General features: G+C 44.8%; 1 long non-coding RNA gene across 1 annotated transcript; it reads left to right on the top strand.

The window, feature by feature from the left end:
- The first annotated feature begins 7,297 nt into the window (after window positions 1-7,297).
- Window positions 7,298-8,141, top strand: LOC119271649. The gene is made up of 2 exons (XR_005134653.1): window positions 7,298-7,594; window positions 7,678-8,141. It is a non-coding gene; the product is annotated as an uncharacterized LOC119271649 (long non-coding RNA).
- The last annotated feature ends 2,958 nt before the right edge of the window (window positions 8,142-11,099 follow it).

The following is an 11,099-nucleotide window of genomic DNA, read 5'->3' as shown; positions in this document are numbered from 1 at the left end:
CCGCCGGAGTTGCTCACGGGCCACAGCGAGCCACCCCGCCGCGCCTCCTCGCCGCGATGACCTCGCCGCCCGGCGCCGGCAACCGCCCCGGCGGCCTCTCCTTCATCTTCCTCGAGCAACAACTCTGGCCACCGCATGCAATAGCTCCGGCGACGTTCCGGCCCCGCCTTGTCATCCGTGCCAGATCTGGATCCAGATCTGGAACCCTAGCGGTTGACTTTTTCCTCTCCTCTAGATTTTTTTGCATACTTTGTCATGCTATAACTCTGCACCCGTTGCTTTGATTCGTGCGTGTAGCATATCAAAATGTTCGTCTCGACGAGTACATCATTTCATCTCATTGCATGATTCTCTTGTGAGCTTATCTTGATGCCCGAAATGCTGTTGGAAGAGGGCTATGTGATGATAGTTTCAGATCTGTTTCAGCAATTGCCATTTTGTCATTTTTGCCATGATTAATGTGTGCATGCTTTGATCCTGAGCTCCACATGTGTTTTGTTATATTCCATGCCATCTTTACAGGGGTGTATGCCATGTATTTTTGTGATCTTTATGGTGACTAGCACAAGCATGCAAAGTAGCTTACTCAATGATGCTGATTTCAGGGACTTAGAATTTCAGTCCTTGTCCTGTTATTGTTTTTATACCATATGTTCATGCTGTTTCCTAGTGATCCGTGCCTTTTTTGAGCATGATCAGTAAGGATGTTTTGTAGATAATGTTGTGCTCTACCCATCCATGTCTTTGTTTGCAAATATGGAGCACCCTAGCTTGACTCAATTGAGCTCTACTTTTGGTATAAAATGTTCCTGGCAGATTGCTAACATGTTTAGCACTTTTGCCGAGCTTGTTGTAGTTGATCCGTGCATGCTATGTTGTTGTTCTTGCCATGTCTGTCTTCTATGCCATGTCTAATTGCTGGTTGTATGCTTAGTTTGTCATGCAATGCCTCATAGTGAGCGCATTGAGCTCGTAAACATGCCTACTTGATATCTGTTTTGCCATGCTCTAGTTTTTCAGTAAGTCTGAATTTGTTTATGTTTTTGCTATGTTCACATGCTTGCAATTGTATTTTCTGATCTCTTTTGTCTCTTGGCCACTAAGGGACTTTTGTTATATGCTTTGAGTAGCTTAATGCTATGCTTTGCTTTGCCATGATATGTCCCTGTAGCATGTTTTTACCTTCCTCTAAATATTGCTTCCTGATATTAAATTCCTGACTTGCTGTTAATTTCACTAAGTCTGAAACCTGTTATATTTTGCATTTTTGCCATGCTTGTTTGAGCTTGCTATTGAGTGAATTATCCATAGCTCAGTGTTCATCTTTTGTTAAGCATGATGAGTGGATCCCTGCCATGTATTTTGTTGTCATGTTGAAGTGCTGTAGCATGTTGTTCTTGATGCATTTAGGTGGTCTCGTGCTGATTATCGCAGACCAGTGCCATATTTGTTTTGCTTGCCATTTCCAAACCGTGCATCCGATTCCGGTGATCTTTATATCGATTTCGACCGAAATCAACTCCTCTTTCTAGTGGCACTCTTGGATTTCCAAGTTGAGGCCAGATTCAATCATTCCTTTCCAAATCATGCATATGCATCGCATACCGCATCCCGCGTATCATGCCATGTTCATGTGTTGGTTGTTTACTATGTAGTGTGCTTCTTTCCAGTGTTGCTTATTCGGGTTGGTTCCGATAACATCGCGTTTGTGAGGAACCGTTCGACTGCGTCCGTTTGTATTCTTCATGGACTCGTTCTTCTTCCTTGCGGGATTTCAGGCAAGATGACCATACCCTCGAAATCACTTCTACCTTTGCTTGCTAGTTGCTCGCTCTTTTGCTATGCCTATGCTGTGATACCTACCACTTGCTTATCATGCCTCCCATATTGCTAAGCCAAGCCTCTAACCACCTTGTCCTAGCAAACCGTTGTTTGGCTATGTTACCGCTTTGCTCAGCCCCTGTTATAGCGTTGTTAGTTGCAGGTGAAGATTGGAGTTTGTTCCATGTTCGAACATGGATATTTTGTTGGGATATCACAATATATATTATTTAATTAATGCATCTATATACTTGGTAAAGGGTGGGAGGCTCGGCCTTATGCCTGGTGTTTTGTTCCACTCTTGCCGCCCTAGTTTCCGTCATATCGGTATTATGTTCCCGGATTTTTGCGTTCCTTACACGGTTGGGTTATAATGGGAACCCCTTGACAGTTCGCCTTGAATAAACTCTTCCAGCAATGCCCAACATTGGTTTTACCATTCGCCACCTAGCCTTTTCTTTCCCTTGGGTAGGCCTGCCCAAGGGTCATCTTTATTAACACCCCCCCCGGGCCAGTGCTCCTCTGAGTGTTGGTCCAAACTAGAGCCCTGTGCAGCGCCCCCTCGGGGAAACTCGAGGTTTGGTTTTAGTTGTACGGAGCGCTCATCTGAGTGTGCCCTGAGAACGAGATATGTGCAGCTCCTGTCGGGATTTGTCGGCACATTCGGGCGGTGTTGCTGGACTTGTTTTACCATTGTCGAGGATGTCTTGTAACAGGGATGCCGGGTCTGATCGGATTGTCTTGGGAGAAGGAATATCCTTCGTTGACTGTGAGAGCTTGTGATGGGCTAAGTTGGGACACCCCTGCAGGGATTTGAACTTTTGAAAGTCGTGCCCGTGGTTATGGGCAGATGGGAATTTGTTAATGTACGGTTGTAGAAAACCTGAAGTTTATCTTAATTAAAATACATCAACCGCGTGTGTAGCCGTGATGGTCTCTTCTCGGCGGAGTCCGGGAAGTGAACACGGTGTTGGAGTTATGCTTGACGTAGGTTGTTCTAGGATCACTTCTTGATCATAGTTGTTCGACCGTGCTTTTGCCTTCTCTTCTCGCTCTCATTTGCGTATGTTAGCCACCAAATATGCTAGTCGCTTGCTGTAGCTCCACCTCATACCTTTTACCCTTCCTATAAGCTTAAATAGACTTGATCGCAAGGGTGTGAGATTGCTGAGTCCCCGTGACTCACGGATACTTCCAAAACTAGTTTGCAGGTGCCGATGATACCGTACAGGTGACGCAACCGAGCTCAAGGAGGAGCTAGTTGAAGATCGTGTTCGTTATGTTGTTCCATTTCCAGTTGATCAGTAGTGGAGCCCAGTTGGGTCGATCGGGGATCTGTGTAGCATTTGGGGTAGTCTTCTTTTATTTTGGTTCCGTAGTCGGACCTTGATTGTATCTGGATGATGTAATGCTTTATTCATGTATTATGTGACGTGGCGATTGTAAGCCAACTATGTATCTCTTTCCCTTATGTATTTTTCCCTCCGGTCCTTTTTACTTCGCATATTAGAGTTGTGTCAAGTCAAACTTTGTAAACTTTGACCAAATTTATATTAAAAAATATCAACATCTACAATACCAAATATATATACCATGAAACTACATTTCATAATGAATCCAATAATATTAATTTGACATTGTGAATGTTGATACTTTTTTCTATAAATTTGATCAAAATAGAGATGCTTTGACTTCGGACAAAACTTATATGCAGACTAAAAAGGACCGGAGGGAGTACATGGGTTGTGTGAAGATTACCTCACTTGCGACATTGCTTTCAATGCGGTTGTGCCTCTAAGTCGTGCTTCGACACGTGGGAGATATAGCCACATCGAGGGCATTACAGTCTACATGTATGTTACTTGCCAGAGATTCGATCATCGGTATCTTCATTCCTAGTCCAATCTCGTTACCAGCAAGTCTCTTTACTCGTTCCGTAATACATCATCCCGCAACTAACTCATTAGTCACTTTTCTTGCAAGGCTTCTTATGATGTGCATTACCGAGAGGGCCCAGAGATACCTCTCCGATACTCGGAGTGACAAATCCTAATATCGATTCACGTCAACCCAACAAGACACCTTCGGAGATACCTGTAGAGCATCTTTATAATCACCCAGTTACGTTGTGACGTTTGATAGCACACAAGGCATTCCTCTGGTATCCGGGAGTTGCATGATCTCATAGTCAAAGGAATATGTATTTGACATACATGAAAGCAATAGCAATATAACTGAACAATCAACATGCTAGCTAACGGATGGGTCTTGTCCATCACATCATTCTCCTAATGATGTGATCCCGTTATCAAATGACAACCCATGTCCATGGTTAGGAAACCTTAACCATCTTCGATCAACGAGCTAGTCAAGTAGAGGCTCACTAGGGACTCAGCGTTTTGTCTATCTATTCACACATGTATTAAGGTTTCCGGTCAATATAATTCTAGCATGAATAATAAGAATTTATCATGAATAAGGAAATATAAAATAACAACTTTATTGTTGCCTCTAGGGCATATTTCCTTCATCGACAACCCTGTTCGATTGGGGTGAATAGGGAGGCGTTCTCTCGTGAATATTTTTGTGTCCCTAACAAAATTCATCAAATACTTTGGGAAAATACTCTCCACGACGATCTAAACTAAGACGCTTGATCTTTCTCTCTAGTTGATTTTATCCTTCAGCTTTATTGATTTTAAAGTAGTCTAAAGCTCCATCTTTAGTTTGCAACAAACAAACACAACAAAATCTAGTCGCATCATCAATCAATGTCATGAAATATCTCTTTCCGCCTTTTGTCAACACACCATGCATCTCACGTAGATCATAATGTATGAGTTCTAGAGGTGCCAAGTTTCTCTCCTCAGCAGCCGTGTGAGGCTTTCGAGGTTGCTTCGATTGCACACAACCATGGCACTTAGAACCTTTGCCAACAGTGAAATTCGGAATTAAACTCATACTGGATAGCCAAGACATCAAACCAAAATTAATATGACATAAACGAGAGTGCCAAACACTTGCATCATCATTAATACTAACACAAATTTGGTTTACTGACTTATTGCAAAAATCTGAAAGGGAAAATGGAACAAGCTTCCGCACTCATAGCCTTTGCCTATAAATTGTCCAAATCTTGACACGATTACTTTATTTGACTACAAAATTACCTTAAACCCATCTCGACATAGAAGGGAGCTGCTAACTAGATTCTTGTTCATACTAGGGACATGTTGCACGTTCCTTAAATGCATGATCTTCTCCGAAGTAAACTTCAGATCCACCATGCCAATGCCACGAACAAAAGCATGTGACCCATTCCCCATTAGGATGGAAGAATCCCTTGCGACCTGATAAGAAGTGAATAAAGATACATTAGCACACACGTGAACATTAGCACCTGAATCAATCCACCATGAAGATGGTTGAAATACTGACAGAACAATAGGTAAATTACCATACCCATCAGTATTGCTAGCGGTCACCATGTTGATAGTCTTGGAGCTTGTTTTCCCTCTGCGGTCTTCATGTTCTGGGAATTCCTTGGAGAAGTGTTCGGGCTTCCCACAGGCATAGCACTCTACCTCACCCTTGTTAAATTTCTTCTTCTTGAAGGTAGTAGTCTTGGTAGGCTTGTTGAAAACAAGCTTGTTCTTCCCTTTGTTCTTGTTCTGTGGGTACCTCTGCACCATATTGGCGGTAGGTCGAACCTCACCTCATTTCTCAGTAGTATCTTTAGCCCGAGCTTCTCTTCAACATCAAGATATGCAATCAAAATTTCAACTGATATCTCATGTCTCTTATGGTTCAGAGTTGTGGCGAAATTCTTCCATGAAGGATGCCACTTTGCAATCATGCACCCAGCCACGAATTTGTCGGGTAGAACACACTTCAGGAGTTCCAGTTCCTTCACAATGCACTATATCTCATGAGCTTGTTCAACCACAGAACGGTTATTCACCATCTTGTAATCAGGGAAGCTCTTCATGATGTACAGTTCACTGCCTGCATCTGTTGCTCCGAATTTAGCATTCATTGCATCCCACAGTGTCTTTTCATCGTCTATGTGCATGTACACATCACATGGACGGTCAACAAGAACTCTCAGAATGCATCCCACAAACATAGTATTGGCTTCCTGGAATTTTCTCTCAGCTTCCTTAGACATTTCCTCTGGAGCACCAACACCAACTTGGAAAACTTTTAGAGTAGTAAGCCAGAGCATGGTCTTCACTTGCCACCTCTTAAAGTGCACACCAGTAAACCTCGGGGCATCAGCGAACCCAGCCATAGTTAACTCAGTAAATTGCCTACAATTAGGTTTTTGGATTGTTGGATGGAATATTAGCCAAGTTCATGATTAATTCCAGTAAATAATTCATGACTAGAATAAAGAATAACATGCAACAATCTAGCAAACTAGGTGGCACAAAGCGCTTCCCAAAAACCTAATTCGTCCTCTCCCGGTGCAGGATCACAAGGACGGACGGTTCCCAAGACCTCCTCTCCCGCACGCCCGAGATGAAGTAGACTATGGTGACGACACAAGTTGCGAGATGAGGCAAAACCCTAGGTGTTTTCGGTGTGTCTTTGGCCGGGGCCGTTAAGATGGACAAGGAAACAACGAACTTATCTGTCAAGACACCAAAAAATAAAACGACAAAAGGAAGTTGCGTCCCTGCAAGGCAACAGAACGGATTATGCGGACCATTCACGCGCATGCGCACGTACCCGGCCAGGCGAGCGCGTGGTGTCTTCTCTTTCTCTCCTTCACACCTCACTAAGCATGGTGTAGGGAACCCGTTGTATAAAGAGGCTCAACTCTTCCTCAACTTTTGGAGTGAGACTAAACTTAAAGCCACCACTTGTTATTTTATTCATGAGCCACTATCTGAGATTTCAGAATTTGTTAATGAGGCAAGCCCATTTATTCTAACACTAATGAGCTAAACAAACAAAATGATCTAGCAAGAAGGTAAACAAACAGAAAAGGACAACAGAGGGGCCACAAACAATTGTGATGTCATCTTATATGTGACGTAATTATGTCACATTTAGATGAGGCTTAAACACACACAATACCTAGCTCTAGCCCATTTAGTAATTTTCATGAAGCGGTAGAAAAATTTCAAAAAATTGCGGAAAACCCAATCCTTACTCGCTTTAATATAGGTATATATATACGAAATTGCATAGGAGCACACGGCGACCACGCCCACTGAAATCATGCGCATCCATTCACATTGGGATCCGAACCCACTATAGTAGAAGCATTGTATTGCCAATTTTTCAGAATCGTATAATCTTTTCCACTGTGGTGTATAGAAGAAGTACAGTGCACGCGTTCTGTCCCCGACGCAGATAATTCCTGTCCAAAGAAGATGGATCCGGCCACAACTACCAACTCCCAACTACCCCATTACATTTAAATGCACACGCTCATCCTCTTCCTCCCCAACGGCACAATGCTATTCATGGCCACGGTCATCCTTCTCCTACCTCCTGAGCTTAAAAGAGGCCATCTTCTTCACCACACCATATCTTACCCAAGGAGTTTCATTCTCAGCTCAGCTCTTCCTTAGTTACGCTTTGTCCCATTCTTACATGGTTCTCATTGCCATGTCAAGCTCCAGCGCTCCCATTGTCGCACTAGAGGAGCAGCCACCCCTGCCACTCGGTTTGCCCATTCTGCAACAATGGCATGGTTCAGTGTTGGGTATCCTGCACAAACACCAATCCAAGCAAGCACTTCTACAAGTGCTAGCACGAGTGGGTACGTACCAGGCATCTTTGCTAACCTGTTTACATTTGTTGTGTTTCTTGCTATCAATTTCAAGTTTCATTTTTCTGTTCTAGTCTCGCGAGTGCAACTTCTGGAAATGGGAGGAGAACTACATGAACGTCATTCGCGCCAAATGGCCCAGGGAGTTCACAATCCCTTCCCGTGAAGACAGGAAGTTCCACCGCATCATCATCGCCCTTCCGGCACTGAATCTTCTCGCCGTGCTGTTCGTATGCTGCAAGGTTGCCTGAACCACGTCTTTTGCTAAGATTACACTGCTGCGACCTCTTCCCCTAATGTGCAACTGTTAGCACAATCAATACTTGTTTATTGTTCTGCCGATCTGGCATGGAGACCCGATGTTTTTACAGTATGCTGATATGTTTTTAGAAATCAGTAATCCATCTGTCCGCCTAGGCCGGACTAGTATTTCCAACCATTATGTAATTTGTTCTTCTCACAAAGCACCTGATGTAGCTGCTTAGTGCTTGTGAACTTGTAACGCCTACCTTCGGTTTTAACCCTAATCATTGTCATATGAAATTCTTGTCGTCTCGATTCTTCACTATGTATAACAAATTCTTATCTCCGACTGTACACGCGCCATTCCGCCGGACATAATTGTTGTCTTATGAAATTCTTGTCGTCTTGATTCTTCACTATGTAGAACAATTTTTTATCTCTGAATGTACACGCGCTATTCAATACCATACATCCATGTTTTCTTTACTTGCCATCATGTATGGCAAAATATTTTCTGAATTTATTGGCAGAGATCCATAAATGCAATTTCTACCACGGTAACAAACAATCTCCAACGTACCACTTGTACCTACATACACTGTTTTCAAAATTGGCCATGAAGGCGACGTGCTAAAGTCTCTGGCCCAGTCAATGTAGATCAATGAATGTTGACTTTAGCTGGCGAATTTACCCGGCCCAACCATATTAAATGAAGCAGGACATGTACGCACTGCTAAGCTATACTAGTTGGTTCTGTATTCACAGGTAAAAATTCATTTCTGCAAAAGTGACGCGCATCCCGAGCCGGAGGACGACCGGCAGTGATTTTCAAGTGCGTCATCGCCGAGTGCTCCTAATCCGCTTCTATATATATATAGATATTACAATCTAGGAATTACAAGTTCTATAGCCCTGATCGTCATCTCTAACCTTAAGTTCGAACTCGAACCGATGCAAGGATTTAACACGGCATACCTCTGTGCGCATCCAGCAATCAGGATTGAGCATCCTCATCTCTACCAGAATCCGTGCTGCGACCATGTTCCATTCCGATACGAGACGTCGGCGCAAATCCTCGGACAGACTAACTTCCCACCCCCACGGCAGCACCGTCAACTCCGCCGCCGCGTTCCTCCGCACGCAGAAGGCCGGCAAATGGCCCCATGCGAGGGCAACGCCTGAGTAGGAGACCAGCACCTCCCCGCCGTTGGAGCACCACGGGTGAAGGGCGGAGGGGTTCTCGACGCGCACGATGAGCGTGAATGCCGGAGAAACCGTGGGGCCAACCGTCGCGTTAAGCCCCGTGAAGGCGGCCAGCTCCATGGAGAACACGGCATCTTCCGTCGTGGGTGAGGACAGGATGGAAACGATCATAACCACTAACCCGGCTGCGATGAATACACAAGTGAGCGCATTGCGGGCTCTTAGCTCGACTGCACCCCAGGGGTCCAGGTCCACGTCAATCGGTTCCGGAGCGTCGACGCTTATGGCAACCATGAATTTTGTCCCAGGCCTTGAGCTATTGACAAGAACCACCGCCGTAAGCCGTAGCAAAATCCGATCACCAGAATATTGGCCGGTAACTCAACGAAAAACTTTCCTGTATATAAGGAGAACTAGTACCGAACTACCGATCGAGCACAACCCCTGCCACAAATAACGCAAGAGATATATTTCTTTTCTTTTAAACAGAAAACACGTGGAGAGATGGACCAGGTGAGCCTACAAATTCATAAACAGGCTGCTCATGAAAAAGTAGAAGTGCGCCATGAAGGTTCGTAATCTTTATTCCCTTCGCGTGGATCTAAACAGGGCAGCGGTTGTTGTCCTCTGGATACCCCTCGGTTGCGTGGTTTTCCGCCTGAGCGGCCTGCCTCCCAAATTCTCCGTTCAGGTCACCGAGGCCAGGAGTCCCGAGGCGCCCCGCGCGGCGGTTCCAGCCGATCCCGTCTCCACTACCGGTACCGCCTTCAACATTACCCTGCATGCCGTCAACCGGCGCCCCGCCGACAGGTGCTACCGCCAAGGCGAGGCGGTTGTGCTCTACTCCGGCCTCACCGTCGCGTGGGGCCGCACGCCGCGCTTCTGCATGGGCGCGATGGATACACGGGGCGTGACGGTCATGGCATGGGCCGACGACGGTGTCCAGTTGCCTGCCTTGCTCAGAGACCAGATGGCGGTGGAGCGGCGTGCTGGCTCGGTGGAGCTCCATGTCGATCTGAGGCTGTTCCGGAGCGATGACGGCTCGGCCAGACCAACGTGGATGCGGTGCAAGGTGACGACGGGTGGACCCAAGCAAACGGACGGAGTTCCATGCATAGTATTCGCTCTGCAGAATTGGGCCTCAGATGTTGCCCCGTCTTGGATGCAGTGATTTTTAACAACCCAAAATCTCAAAAGTGACCACGCGCTAACCGGAGAGAACGAGCGGCCGAGCTTTTTTACCATGCATGAGTTGTATTTTTGTCTGTTAGTGCATGTCGTTATTAGTATTTAATGTGTTCACACTGATTAGTCCAATTTTAAAGAAACAACTTCACGTATAATTATTTTGGTTTTCCGAATTTTTAAAAAGCCATATCTTTCAAACCGTGCGCCGGAATTCAGATCCGTCTTCACTGTTGAATTCTTTGCGACGAGATCTTTGAAACTAGATCCCCCATGAGTATGTTTCGATGATTTTTTTTTGATGCCAACTTTGACGCTATATTGTGCAACTTTAGTACTGCTTTGTGCAAGTTTAGTACTGCATGGTGCAATTTTTTTCAAACCCATTTTTTTGGAGCTGCATCCACAGTAGTTGTAGTTGCACACATAGTAGTCCTAGTTGGTACATTCATGGCCACAGAGTTGCACAATCTGGTCCGCATAGTCGCATATGAATTGTCATAGCTTGTAATGTAGTCTAGTTGCACACACATTGATGTTTAGTTGGCTTGTAACGTAGTCTAGTTGCACACACATTGATGTTTAGTTAGCAGGAATACTAGTTGCACACACATATGCTTAATTGGTTTGTAATATAGTTCAGTTGCACACACATTGATGTTTAGTTGGCAGGACACTAGCTGCACAACCATTGATATTTAGTTGGCAGGACTAGTTACACACACATATACTCAGTTGGCGCGGCAATGTATTCTAGTTGCATAATGCAGTACTTTAGTTGCACCATATAGCACCAAAGTTGGCATAAAAAAATTCATCAAAACATACCCATGCGGGATCTAGTTTCGAAGATCTCGTCACGATG

Source organism: Triticum dicoccoides, chromosome 3A (assembly GCF_002162155.2).
Source record: "Triticum dicoccoides isolate Atlit2015 ecotype Zavitan chromosome 3A, WEW_v2.0, whole genome shotgun sequence".
Classification (NCBI taxonomy): Eukaryota; Viridiplantae; Streptophyta; class Magnoliopsida; order Poales; family Poaceae; genus Triticum; species Triticum dicoccoides.
This window is presented reverse-complemented; position numbering and strand designations above follow the sequence as displayed.